This window comes from Callorhinus ursinus, unplaced genomic scaffold, assembly GCF_003265705.2.
Source record: "Callorhinus ursinus isolate GAN/ISIS: 27379988/994484 unplaced genomic scaffold, GSC_fseal_2.0 scaffold1, whole genome shotgun sequence".
In the NCBI taxonomy this organism is placed as follows: Eukaryota; Metazoa; Chordata; class Mammalia; order Carnivora; family Otariidae; genus Callorhinus; species Callorhinus ursinus.
In genome coordinates, this window is record NW_027397063.1 from 99,064,636 (window position 1) to 99,082,451 (window position 17,816).

Sequence of the window (17,816 nt, forward strand, 5' to 3'; positions counted from 1 at the left end):
GATCTTTGTACATGTCTCTTAGTGCACATGGGGAAAGTTTTTTAATGTTATCTACCTGGAAGTAAAATTATGAGATTAAGAAATATACTTATGATAATTTTACTATATATTGCCAATTGTTCTGTTGTAATAATTGATATCCAACCAGCAAAGTATGAGTCAAGATATTTCTACTTGTTCATCAACATTTTGTTAGACTTGTAAATTTTTGCCAATGAGATAGGTGTAATTTGGTATCTCATCAAATTGTAATTTGAATTAATCTGTTTATTAGTAATATTAGTCTTCATATGTACTGGCTATTGGATTTCCTTTCTTGTAAAATTTCTATTCATATTATTTGATCATTCTATTGTTTTTCCTCCTAACAGCTTCTTATAGATTTGTTACAGTTTTTAATATATTCTGGCTATTAATGCATTACCAGTTGCATGCATTGTTCATACCTGGATTTTTATTTTTATGCCATCCTTTACAAAGAGAAGTTTTAAATTTTAGTTTAATTTATTAGTCTTTTCCTTATGTTTTCTGTGTCATATTTTGAAACCTTTCCTTACCCCACTTTCATGAAAATATTATCTTCTATTTCTCTGAAATTTTGAAAGATTTCATTTTATTTTGGATTATTAATCCATCTTGATTTGAATTTTACATACAGTATGTATCAGGAAATTAATTTTATTTTTCCATAGAGATAGTCAAGTATTCCACCACTATTAACAAAGTAGTTTATCATGATACAACCCTGCTGATACGTTATTTCATTTATATAAGAAATTCTCACATATAAATTATCTGATTCTCCATTAAGTTCTTGAGTAACTTATACTAAATCTATCTTTGGATTATCTATTTTATTGTCCTTGTGAATGGCATCTTATTTCTATTTTATTTTTAATGGGCTTTCCTGTTTAAAATTTTATGCTTAATTTGCATTAAAGAAGCAATTAAAAATTTCTTCCTGAAGTATAACCTTTAGTAATACTGACAGTGAGGGTCTATGAATGGCAAACTCTCTTAATCTTTGACTGAAAATGCCCAGTTTGATCCTCATCCTTGCAATATATTTTATCTGTGTATAGAAATCTCAGTTGATAGATTTTTACCTTCGGCACTGTCAGGATATCATTCTGTAATCTTTTGGGCTTTTTGGGGGGCTATCGTAAAGCTGTTGCCAATCAATTTTTGTTGTTGTTGTTATGTGACTTTTCTTTCTGGTAGCATTTATGTTTTTCTCTTTACCCTTTATCTTCTTGATATATATATTTTCACTAAAATATTATCAAAGTGAAATTTTTTTATTACCATACTCAGGACTTTTTAGCTCCTTTAATTTTAGGATTCATATCTTTTATCAATTGTGGAAAATTCTCTGCCATTATTTTGAAAATTATGATTTTCACCCATTCTGTCATTCCCTCCTTCTGATATTTCTATTTTAATATGTTAGGTCTTTTCATCCTTTCTTCAGTGTTTTTTAATCCTTTTTTCATATTTTTCATCTCATCAACTTCCCATATTCGCTTTATGATTAATTTCCTCAGATATTTCTTCTAAAGCATTATCTCTTCAGCTATGTCTAGTCTTCTTTTAAACCAATCCACTGACTGTGCTAAGTTTTTTTTTATTTCTGCAACTACTTTTTGGATTTCTGGAAATACTTTATATTTTCTCAAAATCTGTTGACTATTTTAAAAACGTACACTATTTATTTATACCATTTATTTATTATTTGTAGTTTATATTACTTTATTTATCTTCAGTTACTTTAAACATTCTTCTTTTTGAGGTTCTCAGAATATTGTTTTATGTTCTCAAGTTCAGGCGATGCTAACCCTCCTATTTGTTGTTTCTGCTGACTCTTGCTCATGGGGAATTTTTCTCATTTTTTATTGCATGCTCATCCTCAGTAGAGACAAGTTTTTCCTTTAGCAAACCCATAACATTTGAACTGTAAATTTCTCTCCAGAGAATATTTTGCATTTACTTTATTGGGAAATAAACTGAGAAGAGTTTATATATTCATTTCTTGGCTTGAGGACTCCTCAACATTCAGCTGATACAAATTTCAACTCCACACCCACTCGTGGTGCAGTGATTTTTACTTTCTATTCTTTACTTTCTATTCTACCTAGAACCCTGTAGCTTCCAGGTTTCAGTACTTGGAGATTTAAAAAAAAATTACCCTTTTGCTGAAAAGTCTTTAGAAAAAAATCTCAACATTACCACTTTAGCATTTGGGAACCCAAAGCTGTATCTCTTATTCCTACTGGACATTGAAACTCCAGGCTCTGGCATTAGGTCTTATGTCCATGTCCAAGTTTCTCCTAAGTCTGCTCTGATGACAACTCCTGAGCTTATGTTACTGATTTTCAGTTCACTTGACTTCTATCACTTGAGATATTCCTTTCTTTCCTTTGGACTGTTCCATACATTTCAAGTTTTTGTTTAGTTCAGTATTTTAAAGATTTTATTTATTTATTTGTCAGGGAGAGAGAAAGAGCACAAGCAGGGTGAGTGGCAGGCAGAGTGAGAAGCAGGCTCCCCACTGAGGAAGGAACCCGATATGGGAGTCAATCCCAGGGCCCTGGGATCATGACCTGAGCTGAAGGCAGACGCTTAACCGACTGAGCCACCCAGGCGTCCCTAGTTCAGTATTTCTATGTGTTGTTATCAGAGAGGTTCTGTATTAAGTCAGTGTTAATGCATTTTTTTCTAAACAGAATAGTACCCGGAGCAAAGCATGTGTAATTTCTCTATTTATAAAACTGTTAACTGCTTCATTGTGGACTACTATGGTCAATGTTTGTAAATGATACATGGACTATTTAAAACAAAGAGATTTCTGTATGTTAATATCAGTTTATTTAACTAAGTACGGTATGCTTCCCCAATTCAATTTTATAATTTTACACTTGATTTGCTATGCTGAGAATTCTGTGAAATTCCCTTAGCAATATTACTATATCTGTGTTTATTTCTCCTTGTATTTTCAACAACTTTTGTTTTATACTTTATTAGTATATTTTGTTGAATGTTTTCTTAGTAAAAAGTTACCCTATATGTGCCATTTATATTTAAAACCTTAAATTCAAACTTGACTCATTCTAATACTCTGAGGCCTTCTTTCTTTGTGCTTGCACTTGTTTGGTAGATATTTAAATACCTTTAAAGATCCCAAGTCAAAACTAAGTGTGTCTCTTATGCACATAATATGGTTCCATCTGTTTTTCAGACCCTAACTGATATGAACATACGTTATTTATGTGTTTGCTATCATTATGGCAGATGCTTGGGGTCTCTTGTCATCTTACTTTATGCTTAACAGGTTGACTTCTAAAATTTTTCACTGCTATTTCCTTTGATAAATAATTGTTATTTTAATTTCTTCACTCTGATAATTTAGAAGAAATATGTACTATTTTTATATATTTCAATAATGTGTATACCATTTCTGAATTAGTAAATTAAAAAACCCAAACAATATATAATGTCTCCCTGTACGTCTTTGTAGAGGTTATAGTTTAACAACTTTAATATATCTGTGGCTATTTTTCTAGTCAGATACAATTCTTTTTGAGTTAATGCTGGTAATTTATATTTTCCCCCAAGTTAAACGATTTCTTAATATTTCCTTCTGTATTTTGTGTATTTGTGGGGTCTTTTTTTTCTTGATTAGACTTGCATAGGGTCTATTATACTGCCTTTACTATTGTTTTGCCATAAAACTCTCCTAGATTTGTTAGTCTACAGCTTTTCCTTTAAAAATGAATTATGTTATATTCTCCTTTTATTTATGTTGTTTTATCCCTCTTGCTTTCCTTACATTTGTATGCTTGTTTTTCTAATTTCTTCAGTTCTTTACATATTTCATTAAAGGCTATAAATGCACTTCAGAACAGCTTTGCACTCAATCTCCTGAGTTTTAATACATATTGGTCTTATTATTGGCACTGATATTTACAGCTTAAAATTTCCTCTTTGGCCAAAGAGTTATCAGAAAATAATACCTTTACCTTTGATTTAATTCGCTTATTAAAAACATCTTCTTGGGGCGCCTGGGTGGCTCAGTCGGTTAAGCGACTGCCTTCGGCTCAGGTCATGATCCTGGGGTCCTGGGATCGAGCCCCGCGTCAGGCTCCCTGCTCAGCAGAGAGCCTGCTTCTCCCTCTCTGCCTCCCTCTCTGCCTGCCTCTCTGCTTACTTGTGCTCTCTATCTCTCTGTCAAATAAATAAAATAAAATCTTTAAAAAAAAAACATCTTCTTATTCATTCCTAGTTTATTGTGCATAGTTAGAATGTACAATCTGCTCACAATTTCTGTTTTGCGGAATACATAAAAGTTTGTCAACATTTTAAGATCATCTGAAAACATTGTCTATTCTGTCAGTCTTTTTTCTTTCTAACAATCTACATTAACCAAGATTGTGTAAGTGCTTTAAAAAATCAATAATGGTAGTGGATTAACTGCAATAATAAAGTTTATTTCTTGTTCCTACAACAGTCTAGTGTGGCTCTGATTGGTCTGGTAATCTGCTCTAATGATTCAGGGATCCAACTTCCTTTCACCTCCTTAGGGCATTACTACTCAAAGTGTAGCAATCTATAAATTATTATCTGTCAGCAACAAAATAAGGAGCTTGTAGCAGAATATAAATCAACTGCATTACCTATCACAGTGTTTAATTCAGTTGACATATTTTTCATAGCCAGACTTTCTCAGTGAAGGAAGCCGTGCCTGTTTTAGGACCTCAGAGTGCTCTACTGTGTTTTCTGTATCTTACTGGTAGACCAGGACAAGGGACAGCACAGAGAATTGTTAGGAGACTGCTTTTAGTAGTAGCCATGCCTAGAAGTAGCATTTATCATTCTGTCCACATTTCACTAATCACAATTCACGTGACCTCATGCAACTATAAGAGAAGCTGGAAAAATATGGGGAAGCTGAATACCCAAGAAAAAATGATTTTGTGAACATAGTAGTCTCTGCCACAACTTTTTCTGTATTTTCCTTTTCCTGTGCTCATCATAGGAATATCTGTAGCACCTTTTGTTCTCAATTCATTATTAGCACACTACATATATATGCATTTCTTCATTCTCAAGACATAAGGAGGACTTTCAATTAATATTTATTGTAAGACACAATATTGGGCTTTGTTCTTCTGTTTTCTTCATTTGACCCTGTTTTCTCAATTTATGCGTACTTTTAAAAAGACATCATTAGGTTGGTTCTCTGCCAACAGTAAATAACAAGACTAGCTGTGTCCACCCTGTCTTGAAGACTTTTTCCAGTTCTGATCATATGTCACACTGTTGCTGTTGGTACATTTTAGAAACAGACATGAATCAGATGCTTGGCCAGTATTATTTTCTAAAGTCTTCAACTTGTCAGAGGCTTCTGAATGGTGCAAATAAAAATTTTAAATGCTAATTTCACCCTGATTTGTATCATTAGTCCCACTTTACACACAATTGTGTAGTTTCTTCTGTATTTTTTAGAGTTTTGGGGTTACAAAAGATTTCTTGATTTTTTTCTTACAGGGCTGACAATTTTCTGGAATAGAAAATTTCTTTCACTCATTCAGACACATGGTTTAATTTTTTCCCCTTTTAATGGCCCAACATGAATCTTCCACAGCAACTTGAATACTTTTTCAAATTCCTGATTTTAAAGAGTCACCCCAAGAATATCCAAGCACAAAAACAAACCCATTCTATAGAATCTCTGTGATAACTCAGCTTAAAGCCAGAAGTATAAACATAAAAACTGGTGGGCCATAAAGATATGAGGAAGCATGTTTATTACAATCAGCCTTGCATGAGTGAGTAATTTATCTCAGTTCATTTCAAGCAATTGTATGCTTACTTTATGCTTGGTAGTCTATTTTGAAAAATAATTGCAATAATTTGTCTAACTTGCTTTGCTGCAATGTAGTGTGTTTTAAATTGGCTTGCTTTGTTTGAGTGGCTTTGCAAATAATGCAAACTTCTGATCTGTGGCAGAGTGTACCCAGACTCGGCTCCAAATAAGATGCAGTGAAGTTCATATACCTCCTTATTTGGAAAAAATAACATAAAAAAGACAAAGTAATTACTCTATGGCATCTGAAAGGTTGATATCTGTGTGCTGTATATTGCACATTTTCAAAGGTATGGATCATTTCTTTTACTTGCTTTCTATAAAACTTGACTAGGATATCTATAGTTGGGTGCTAGCTAATCACTGGTTCTTTCCTGCCATACTATTAATCTTTGTGTGTGTGTGTGTGTGTTCTTCTTCTTTTTTTTTTTTTTTTGGTGTCACATTAGACCTATCTAATAATATGTGGGTTTTTTTTAAGTACTTGGGACTATTCATAGCTATTACAAGGACTCAGTTTTCATTGGATTATCACTATGTCTCTCTTATATGATCAATGTATGTCTTACTACTTTGTATTTATTTTATTGCCCATTTCACTTTTGACATGTGGAAATGATAGATTGATTACTCGATGTCATGGGACTTGAGTTCATTTTCTTCAGCAAGAACTGTCCAACCTTTTAGCCCTCTTCTTTAAAAATCAACACTTTCGGGGAGGGGGGTGGGGGGATGGGTTAGCCTGGTGATGGGTATTAGGGAGGGCACATTCTGTGTGGAGCACTGGGTGTTATGCACAAACAATGAATCATGGAACACTACATCAAAAACTAATGGTGTAATGTATGGTGATTAATATAACAATAAAAAATAAAAAAATAAATAAAAATCAACACTTTCTTTCCCATAAATACCAATCTTTGGTAGCCATGTCTTTTCATGCTTACCACAGAAACTAGATTGGAATGCAATTCCTTATAGTTGGTCAAATTTCCGGATCGCCAAGGGATGAACAGAATTTAGTCCTCTACTTCTATGGTCTAGACTATGATGACAAAACATTGGTATCCACATTTAATCTCAGAAATGTTTTCATCTTTTTGTTTATATTTGGTATTAGTACATGGGCAAATGTTTATTTTTTTGGTGGCTTTCTCTTTAGATATTCATAAATCTATGTGTGAAAAGAGTTGAGAAAAATCTGCAAGACAACTTTGATACTAAAAAACAATGGAGCATTGTAGTATTTTGTCATTGTCATTCCTAATTTGTTTCATTTATCCTATAGCAAGATCTAGTTAGATTTTATTTTAAGATGGCTTATTTTCTCTATTTATAGCATCCTATAGCAACTAGCATAGCATTTATTATGTTTCTAAACTCATTTGTGGGGGAAGGATAGTCTTATTTTAGGCAGCAGGCAGTAAGTTTTGATGCCTTCATACTGACAACAGAATTTCTATACTGCATAAGGAATGCTTAAGAATGCTAGTAGATAGCCTCAAGGGCTCTGATGTGTGCATGTGTGTGTGGGTGTGTGTGTGTGCACGTGTGTGTGTGTGTGTGTGATGGGGGAGGGGGGATCTGTACATCTCAGTGACATAGTGACCACAGGGTATAACAGAAACAATGTTGAGTCAGGACTGGGTGGCAATGCTGGGATTCTGTCTCAATCCCTTGATCTTGGGGTTCAACTATGACCTGGGGAGGCAGGCCTAGATTTTCATTGAGAGCACTTTCTACCTCTACAATCATTCAGTTTTTGATGGGCTCCTGAAATGTGTCATTTCTGAAGCTGGATATTTCTCAGCCCAATTCTAAATTATGACAAATGCTCTAAATTAAAATATTTAATTAACAAATTACTGGGTGATCCATGTATTCATTATTAAATATCTGATCTACTCATAATCACTGAGTATTCTCTGGTGAAGAGTCAGCCTTTCTAAACTGCCTCACTCACGAAGGTTGATGATATTTCCCTTCCCTGTGTAGCAGTTGACATCTTTGGGTATTTTTGATTTTCGATTCTGACTTTACCGCATCCTAATGTTTCTGTGATACTGATGAACAATCTGGATTTCTATCTCCTTAGAGAGCTGCATTGGATGTAAGATGCATTTTTCCTGAGACTTGTAGCTTGTTCTTTTACTAAGGCTAATCTTTGGGGTATAAATATATATATACATACATCCTTCCGATATGTCTCTGTAATTTCCATTCCTCCTTTCTCTCATTGCTGTCCTCATTCTGATCCGTTTCCTGCCTTTCAGAAACTTAAAGTCATGCAGCCACTTGCTCGGTGACTATCCTATTCTTAAAATATAACTCTGGGGGCACCTGGGCGGCTCAGTCATTGAGCGTCTGCCTTCAGCTCAGGTCATGATCCCAGGGTCCTGGGATCAAGCCCCACATCGGGCTCCCTGCTCAACAGGGAGCCTGCTTCTCCCTCTCCCTCCACCGCTCCCCCTGCTTATGCTCTTTTTCTCTCTCTTTCTGTCTGTCAATTAAATAAATAAATAAAATCTTTAAAAAAAACAAAAAAACATAACTCTGAAATATTTGCCAGTTATACCAAAAAAGGAGACTTTAATTCATTTCATTGAAAGTTTCTATCTCCTTTTCTTCCTTCTTCTCTTACCCTAGAGACATCTCTACCCTCTGACTTTTCTTCATCCCAACCACCTGAGAGATGCCCCCTTCAGCTTCCCCTCCCCCTTCACTGCACATAAGATTTCAGGTACTCATGCAATGCAAAGAACTCTCATGTGTTAACTGACAACTGTGATTAATTTATAGTGACCAACCATCAGAAGTGTATAGCAAGAAATGAGAAGCTGCATTCAGGCTCCTCAGAAAGGCGATCTAAGGTCAATAGTTGAAGTCTGCTGTAGGCATGGGATGGCTAAATGAAGGGAAAGAGGTGTGCATTCAGAGTCTTCTTATTCTGCTTGAGGATCACTCATTGTGGACAGTCTAGTCTGAGTGCCTTAGAAGGAATGAAGTGTTATGTGGTGTAATATATTATTTCCATTATCATTTTACCTCCTTTGTAATAGATAAGGCCTATTTCTTGGTGAACTGAAAGATTTTAGTGATGGTATTTAGTGGGTATAGATATTGTAGCTTTCATCTTGTTTTCAATTATATAAACAACACACCAGTAACTTGAATAGAATCTGTCCACTTGTCAGGGGGATGCATCTGACTAATGAATGAGTCAATTACTCTGAAGATATTTCCTCATATTGAGATATTATGACTCTAGGACAAATTTAGAGATATATTTCAACCATTATCCAAAAAGGCAGTGCTTGCTTGCAGATCAGGGGTCTGCAAACATTCTTTTGCACAGGAGCTGATAGTAAATATTTTCAGCTTTGTGAGCCACTTAAGAGATCCTGGTTGCATATTATTCTCTTTTTTTAAGCATCCTTTAAAAATGGAAAAGGTATTAGCACATGGTCCTTACAAAGTTTACCAACTTCTGCATTAGATTGCAAACATCAGAGGAACTGCCATACGTAGATCTTTATGAGCTTGCTCCCTTAGATAACAATATTCTCACTAAAATGGACTAAACTTAAATATTACAATTGTGAAATTAAAATATAATCCCAAGACAATGTGATGGAAAATACAGTTATTTTATGGTTTATAAAGCTTTGGTTTTTGTCCTCATTGTAAGTAAGATAAGGAAAATATATAAAATGAAAGATGAAAAAAAAAGCCATTTAAAAATATTCTTTTCTGGACAAGTTCCAGAAGACTAAGAGTTTTAAATCACGATGGAAAAATGATTATCTTCAACCTAACCCAATTTACTCTTTACTTGAAACTCATTGTTGTATTCATACCTACACCATTTTACTACATACATCCATTTGCAACAAAAAACAATTTATTAAAAATTCCACTCTGAGCATAAAAAACACCTAGCACATATCAAATCAAGATTCAAAATGCTGATGGTCAGTGGTAAGAATCAGATGCCATAAAGTATTCCCTTTGTAGATATCGGGGAGTCTTTTTATCTAGGGAAGAGAAAACAACAGATGCTTTCAGAAACACTATGATTAGTTGGTAGAGCCCAGGTATTCATTATATATGACCTAAACAGATAGAAATAGGTTGATTTTGTAGCCTATTCTGTCATGATGTTCAATCATTCATAATTGTGAATAAAAAGATGCACTACTTGTAAACTGAAGTTTTACATTAACTGAACACAGGTGACCAACTGGAGAATAACCCACCCCTTGCCTTTTCTGAAACTCTTCCTCTTCATATGTGGTACTGATATACTGGTAAATAATTTAGTGATTCTGAAACCAAAAAGAATTATTGGTTTAAGTCTTCTCAATTCTAAGAAGGAAGGTCTTTTTTACATTAACAGAATGTTCGTAGTAGGAGAGAAATATAATTTTGCTGTGTAGTGTAAGTAAGGCTAAGAAACATCTATCACTGAATTTCTCAAACCATTTGGTTTTGGAAAGCCTCATCAATCATTTGTGTATATGGTTTATTATTTTTGTTTTACTTCTTTTTTCCACATAAAAAAAATAAACAACTTATAAGTAACCTGAGTGAAGATTCAACATGAGTCACAAATACACATTCCAGAACAGAAAGTGTGCCATATCATTTAAAAACTCCTGGACAGAAAGTTTATGTTACTTTTTTGTGCTCCCAAGGAAACCCGATATATTCATATCTCAAAAGTCTTTTGGTGAAAACCTGGATTTAAGCAAGTAGAGCAAAATCGATTTCATATTCTCTTTTCGAAGGAAGCTTTTGTTTACTTAATGCTTTCAATATTATTAATTTCTCCTCAATTATGAATTGCTCTATTTGTGAGAAATTAATCTGGGCCAAATACTAAAGCAAGTGTTTAATATGGAAAGGCAAATAAATGGGTTTCAGTCTCATTAATTTTGTTTTCTTTTACTTGGCAAGATGTATTTCCATTCAACGAATTTTAATTACTCACCAATTGTATGTGAAGTCCTATGTTATAATAGGTATATTATGGGATACCAAGATGGGTCAAGGATGGCCCTTGTTCTGAAAGTCCTTAGCTCTAGTGAGTATGACAATCAAGATATCCAAAATAGTATTAAAATAGGCAGACCTATCATTTGAAATATCACAAACAAAATAAAACTGTCTCTATCCTGATTGTTCACGCTGGATATCTTGGTCTTGCTGTACAATGATTGAGCAGCTTGTCTAAATATGTCCTTCATAGCTTTCTTGTTACATATGTGATGATAAGAAAGTGTACTCTTAAAATTAGTTGCTTATATAAAAGAAGAGGCAGGCACACTGACATATACAAAGCAAGAAATTTGAAAACTATAGATTGTCAAGCAACTCTGAAGCCAATTATGAAAATGGAAACTTAATAGAAATGCTTTGCAAATACACTAAATTTCTAAGGTAAATCATTCAATCTTTATAAAGATTTGTTAAGGTGGTAGTACTTTTATACAAGTTATTTACATAAAGAAATCTGTGATTCTCTTTTATTTAGAAATGATTTTCTATTCTGTAGAATGTGTAAGGTATGATTATACATTTGGGGAGCAATTAAAGCTCTACCTCGTCATTACAGTGAATCCTTCCAGACAGAACCATAAACAAACAGCCTAGTCCTCTGTTGGAGACAAGGATGTACACGTTTGATTAATGGTTGGCACTGATGACACCTGGAATCCAAACAGTTGGAGTCATACCTCAGGAAATGCTTCAAGGACACAAGGAAGCGCCATCTGAAGCAACACAGATGCTGATAACAGAGAAATAGTTATATCCAGGATGAAAACTGTGAATAAAGGAAGCAACTGAATTTAAATAGAAACCAGAGGGCAGAATGCAAAGCAGGAAAAGGGCTAAGAAAGAACAAAAGCAGTGGGCGTGGCAAGCGGCACCTGCTCATGAATCATATGCCTCTTTACCCTCCTTTAGGGCATCTCTTGAGCAGGCTCCTCTTCAGTCTCCCCTCCTCCAAGTAGGGTCTCCCAATGATTCTCTCCTTTAACCTCTGCTCTTCCCTTATTTTTTTAATTTAAATTCAATGAGCCAACAGACAGTACAACATTAGTTTCAGATGTAGCTCTTCCCTTATTTGAACTTCAAGTCTTGCTTATTTAAACTTTTGTTTTTCCTGCTTGCTTTTTTTTGCATTCTTTTTTTCCCTGAAGGATAGGACTCATATTTCTATGATTAAAAAATTATGGATTCATTTTAAAAACTGGATATTTATTTCTGGATAGTGGTATTTATACTGATAACATTTTATTGCGTCAAGACTCGCTTATGAAAAGGATCTATAACTCCAAGTCCCACGTGGCCACAGTGGTCACGGTAGGATTTCCAAGGAAATAGAGGTCACAGTTGTTCATCAAGCCTATGTTCAGGCACCTTTATGCGGCTCAGTTCATTTGTATCTAAAGTGGAGCTGATATTGCATTTTTGAGGGTGGAAATTTATCTCGCTGAGAGCTGAGATTCTGAAATGACTATTTATGAAGAAATTGCTTTATATCTATGTTTCTTAAAAAAGTTTTTGTTCTTTTGATATATTTTCAAAATTATGCTCTGGTGTAGCTCGGACATGTATTTCCCAGTCCTCGAAGAAGATTTGTATCAAAAGAAAGAAAAGCACATGACCCTACTAACGATGGTTACTGAGAAAACAGACAATATACCTATTTTATATGACTCTCAGCTGAGCTAGTGATTTGACCGTAGGAGAAAAAGCTTGAAGCAATTTCCTTCAGAATATAAAGACAGAGAAAAGTCCAGATGGATATAAATTCGACTCTTAGTGAAAGATACACAACTACAAATATACATGTTGCTGGCGAGTGGGTATACAATATAGGTGTGCTCTCTTGTCGGCCTCATGAGTAAAAAAAAATGCAGCTTCTCTTTACAATAAAGTTAGGGAGAGACTAAGTGTTAGTAAAGTGAAAAAGCCTTTGCCAATCAAAGACTTTTTGGTAAGAGAGTTAAAGCTCAGAGTAAATGGAGAATTTTGGAACCAACGAGGTGGACGAGCTTCAGGAAGACCCTAGTCACTTAGCTTACTCAAGATTAGAGTCACTCTGTTATTGTATTGATAACAGCAAAGTATTTACGATTTTTATACCTACTTTTTAGAAAGTTATGTTATCTATATTTTAATACATAAATCACTGAATTTAAGTCATGGTTCATTTTCTTAGTTGACCATCAGAGGTCATGTTCACTGAGTAAATTATTACTCCTGGTGACAACACACTTTAACTATAGTTACTGTACCAAGGGGAAAAAGATTCACCTTCTAACTCCCCAAGCATTGGCTGTGCAAAACACAATTTATTTGTTCAGCCTGTTATTAACTTAACAAAAATTTGAGTTTATGCCCTAGGCATTGGGGATGCAATAATAAGCAAAAGGACACAGTTTCTTCCCTTACAGAAAGGGAGAGAGAAAATTAAATTACAATTGAGCCTAAGAAGGATAATTCACAAAGAATACATAATTCTGTTTAGGGTGGCCAGAAAAGGGGTTGGTGTTTTGGCAAAGGGTTGTAATAGATGTAATTAAAATATTTAAAAAACAAGGGAGAAGAGTGGTCAGATTTGCAATTTAGAAAGACTAATAGAGAATGACAATAGAGAATGACAAGCAACAATATCTTTTGTAGTTTTTTAGGCCTTTGATGATAATAACCTGGCCTAGGGTGGTGATACTAGGTAAGGAGAGAAAAGAAGAGATTCAAGAACATTTGTGAATAAATCACAAAGCTTTGGTAATTTGTTAGATGTGAGGGGTGAGGGAAAGAAGAGGACTCGAGAATGGCATTCAGATCTTGAGCACCTGAGTAGATGATCAATCAAGGATATTCAATAAATAGTTGGATCTATAAACTGAAAGCATAAATACAGACAATGGAGTCACCAGCATAGAGATGGGACTATGTAGTCTGTCTGTGATGGGAATTAATAGCCTAGAAAGAAGCACAAGTGCTTTTAATGATGGGTAATGGGAAGAACATGGCAAATTAATAATTCCCCAGGCTTTAAATCTTGCTTTTCACTTTTGTTTGTTTTCAAGAAAATCCTTCATAAAAGAATTAGTTTTATGAATTAATTTAAAAAGTAATTATTTAAGAATAATTACAAAATTATACAAACTATTAATTTGATTGTATGTACACCCTAAAGGGAATATCTATCATATTTAAAAAGTACATTATTTTATTTATTTATTTTTTTTTTTTAAGGTTTTTAATTTATTTATTTGACAGAGAGAGAGAGAGAGAGAGCAAGAGAGAGAGCACAAGCAGGGGGAGCGGCAGGCAGAGGGAGAAGCAGGCTCCCCTCTGAGCAGGGATCCCGATTGCGGGGCTCGATCCCAGGACCCTGGGACCATGACCTGAGCTGAAGGTTGATGCTAATGACTGAGCCATGCAAGCGCCCCTAAAAAGCACATTTTTAAAATAATTTTTCCATTTTTAAGTTATTTAAACACAACATTTTAAAACAATGTATATTATTAATCTTAGATAATTTGTCTATAACAGGAATTCTAAATAGGAAATCACCAAGTATTCATACAAAAACCACTTGTAGCCTCTACTACTTTAGGTTCAAGGGGTGGGGGAGGAGGATTCCATAGTAACCAACTAAGCCGTTCACTTGGTTCACTGAAGACAGCCATGACATAGTTACTTTAACTTGCCTGATGGAAAAGTTTCCTGCGCTATTGATGAGCAAGCTATGGTCACAGTGAACTTTCAGATAAGATGATGTAATTAATTTTAGCTTCTGTTATTTATAATAAACCTTTTCTTAACATTTTATTCTAACTCATCATCAGTTTACTCATGATTCCCCAATGTTTATCTTTGACCCATATTTATCTATCTTTTGAACTCCAGACAAATTGGGTAAAATAATATTTTGAGATATGATTTAAGATTTTCTCCTCAACATCTCCTTACAATTTTTGCTCTGCCACCAATGCAGGCATAGTAATTCATTACCTCAGGGGAGGGATAATGCAACAGAAAGCAGAAGTAAATTTGGGGGCTTTTCAGTTTCAACAGCCTATCTCTCAAGAGAATATAGGGAAGAACTCAGAACATAAAAAATGGATTTGGAAGGATATATGATTAGCCAAAGGGCCCAGGTTTTCCATTCTGGAGACTGGATTCAGTGTCTCTTGGCTGGGAAAGAAAATGAATCAGAAGAGAAGCAAAGAAAGCTGAGATACTGATAGATCCCTGAGAAAGGTCTTTGTGCTTGTCTCTCTCCCACTCATCCCACCGCACCCAGCCCAGGACCAGGTCCCAAGGCAATGCCCGAAATCCTAGCAGAGACAGAACTTGTTCACCAAACCCTCTCCAGACTTACACTATTGTACATCAAGACTTACTAAAAAGCAACTTTAATTAAAACAACGAAATACTGACTAGTATACAACAACGATATAGAATAGGGAGACAAAAGCACCAATGCATACACAGACCCTCGATACATGACAATACTGGCACTGTAAACCAATGGCGAAAAGAGAGTTTCTGCACTAAAACTGCTGGGTCAACAGCAATTGCATTACTGGGTATTTACCCCAAAGATACAAATGTAGTGATCCGAAGGGGCATGTGCACCCCAATGTTTATAGCAGCAATGTCCACAGTAGCCAAACTGTGGAAAGAGCTTAGACGTCCATCAGCAGATGAATGGATAAAGAAGGTTCCATTATATATACATGTGTATATATATATAATGGAATCTTATGCAGCCATCAAAAAATGAAATTTTGCCACTTGCAACAACGTGGATGGAACTAGAGGGTATTATGCTAAGCAAAATAAGTCAATCAGAGAAAGACAAGTATCATATGATCTCACTGATGTGTGGAATTTGTGAAACAAGACAGAGGATCATAGGGGAAGGGAGGGAAAAGTGAAACAAGACAAAACCAGAGAGGGAGACAAACCGTAAGAGACTCTTAATCTCAGGAAACAAACTGAGGGTTGCTGGAGTGGTGGGGGGTGGGAGGGATGGGGTGGCTGGGTGACGGACACTGGGGAGGGTATGTGCTATGGTGAGCACTGTGAATTGTGCAAGACTGATGAGTCACAGATCTGTACTTCTGAAACAAATAATGCAATATATGTTAAGAAAAAAAAAAGAAGATAGCAGGAGGGGAAGAATGAAGGGGGGTAAATCGGAGGGGGAGACAAACCATGAGAGACTCTTAATCTCAGGAAACAAACTAAAGGTTGCTGGAGTGGTGGGGGGTGGGAGGGATGGGGTGGCTGGGTGATAGACATCGGGGAGGGTATGTGCTATGGTGAGCGCTGTGAATTGTGTAAGACTGATGAGTCACAGACCTGTACCCCTGAAACAAATAATACATTATATGTTAATAAACTGGGCTTAGTTGAATTAAAAAACAACAACAACAACAACAAACTGCTGGGTCAATGAAAATTTCAATATTGGGAAAATTGGGACCTTACTCCTACCTCAAACTAAAATATCAAGTCCAGATGGATTATTTTTTGAGATGTGAAAGTTAAAACAATAAAGTTTTTAGAAGACGATATAGTAGACTATCTACACAATCTGAAACTTAGAACAAGGAAAGATTTCTTAAACAACATATAAAAAGCACTAAAAATAAAGTAAAATGGTACGGACCCAGTCTGGAAATGGCCTTGGCACACTCGACAAAGATCTTTTAGCTTCCGCACAGGCTTTTTCGATGCCCTGGGCACACCAACGGCAGTCACTGTGGGTAAGACATCTTCCAGAAACAACACTGCAGCAGTTATTGATATAGATTCATCTCACCATTCTCTGTGGTGAAGGCTGACTTTGCAGGTTCAGGGACAAAGGTAACTATTTCAAATCTTTAAGGGAAAAATCTTAAAGCCACATCAAAAGAGAATTTGGGAAATGGAAGCCTAATTTTCTGAGATCCAGGAATCTTGCGTTCTATGCTGCCTCTGCTGCTAACTTAGAAAATGTCAGTGTTGGGGGCCTGGGTGGCTCCGTCATTGAGCGTCTGCCTTCGACTCAGGTTGTTATCCTGGGGTCCTGGGATCGAGCCCCGCAACGGGCTCCCTGCTCTGTGGGAAGCCTGCTTCTCCCTTCCAACTCCCCCTGCTTGTGTTCCTGCTCTCGCTCTCTCTCTCTCTGTCAAATAAAATAAATAACATCTTAAAAAAAAAAAAAGAAAATGTCAGTGTTTCTGGGCTTTATATTCATTCCCAAGTGGAGGATAATAATGCCAACTTATGCTTTACTCTTCAAGGGTGTGATAAAGATAAATGCAGTATTAAAGTTCTGTGAATTCTTCATAGAAAATAAATGCAATGTAAATCCAGCAGTGCCATGATTAAAACATGCTTTATCTTCTCTATATTTCTAGACACAAAGGTTAATTACATAATCCTTCCACTACCTAGAACAGTTTATGCCTGCATCATATCACTTACATTGATTGCTCCACCGAACCCCCAGATACCTGTACTAGGTTTTCTTGAGTAACAGAACAAGAGCTCAATTATAATTTTTTGAGAAGGAAAGTTTAAAAACAGTGTCTTTCTTAAATGGGCGAAATTTAAATTTCAGTGAATGAAATTTGACAAAAATCCATTAAGTCAGGATTATTCAATGTTGTACTGGAAGACCTCATCAGTATGATAAAGTAAGAAAAAGAAATAAAGATAAAATGTTCAGAATTTCAGATGGTGGGATATTATCTATAGAAAATCCAAACAAATCTATAACTAAATTATGAAAACTGATGAGTGAGTTTTACAAGATTGGTAGATAAAAAGTCAATATTGGCAAAAATTAATTGTATTTTTTTTTCCAAATTTTTTTTATTGTTATGTTAATCACCATATATTACATCATTAGTTTTTGATGCAGTGTTCCATGATTCAT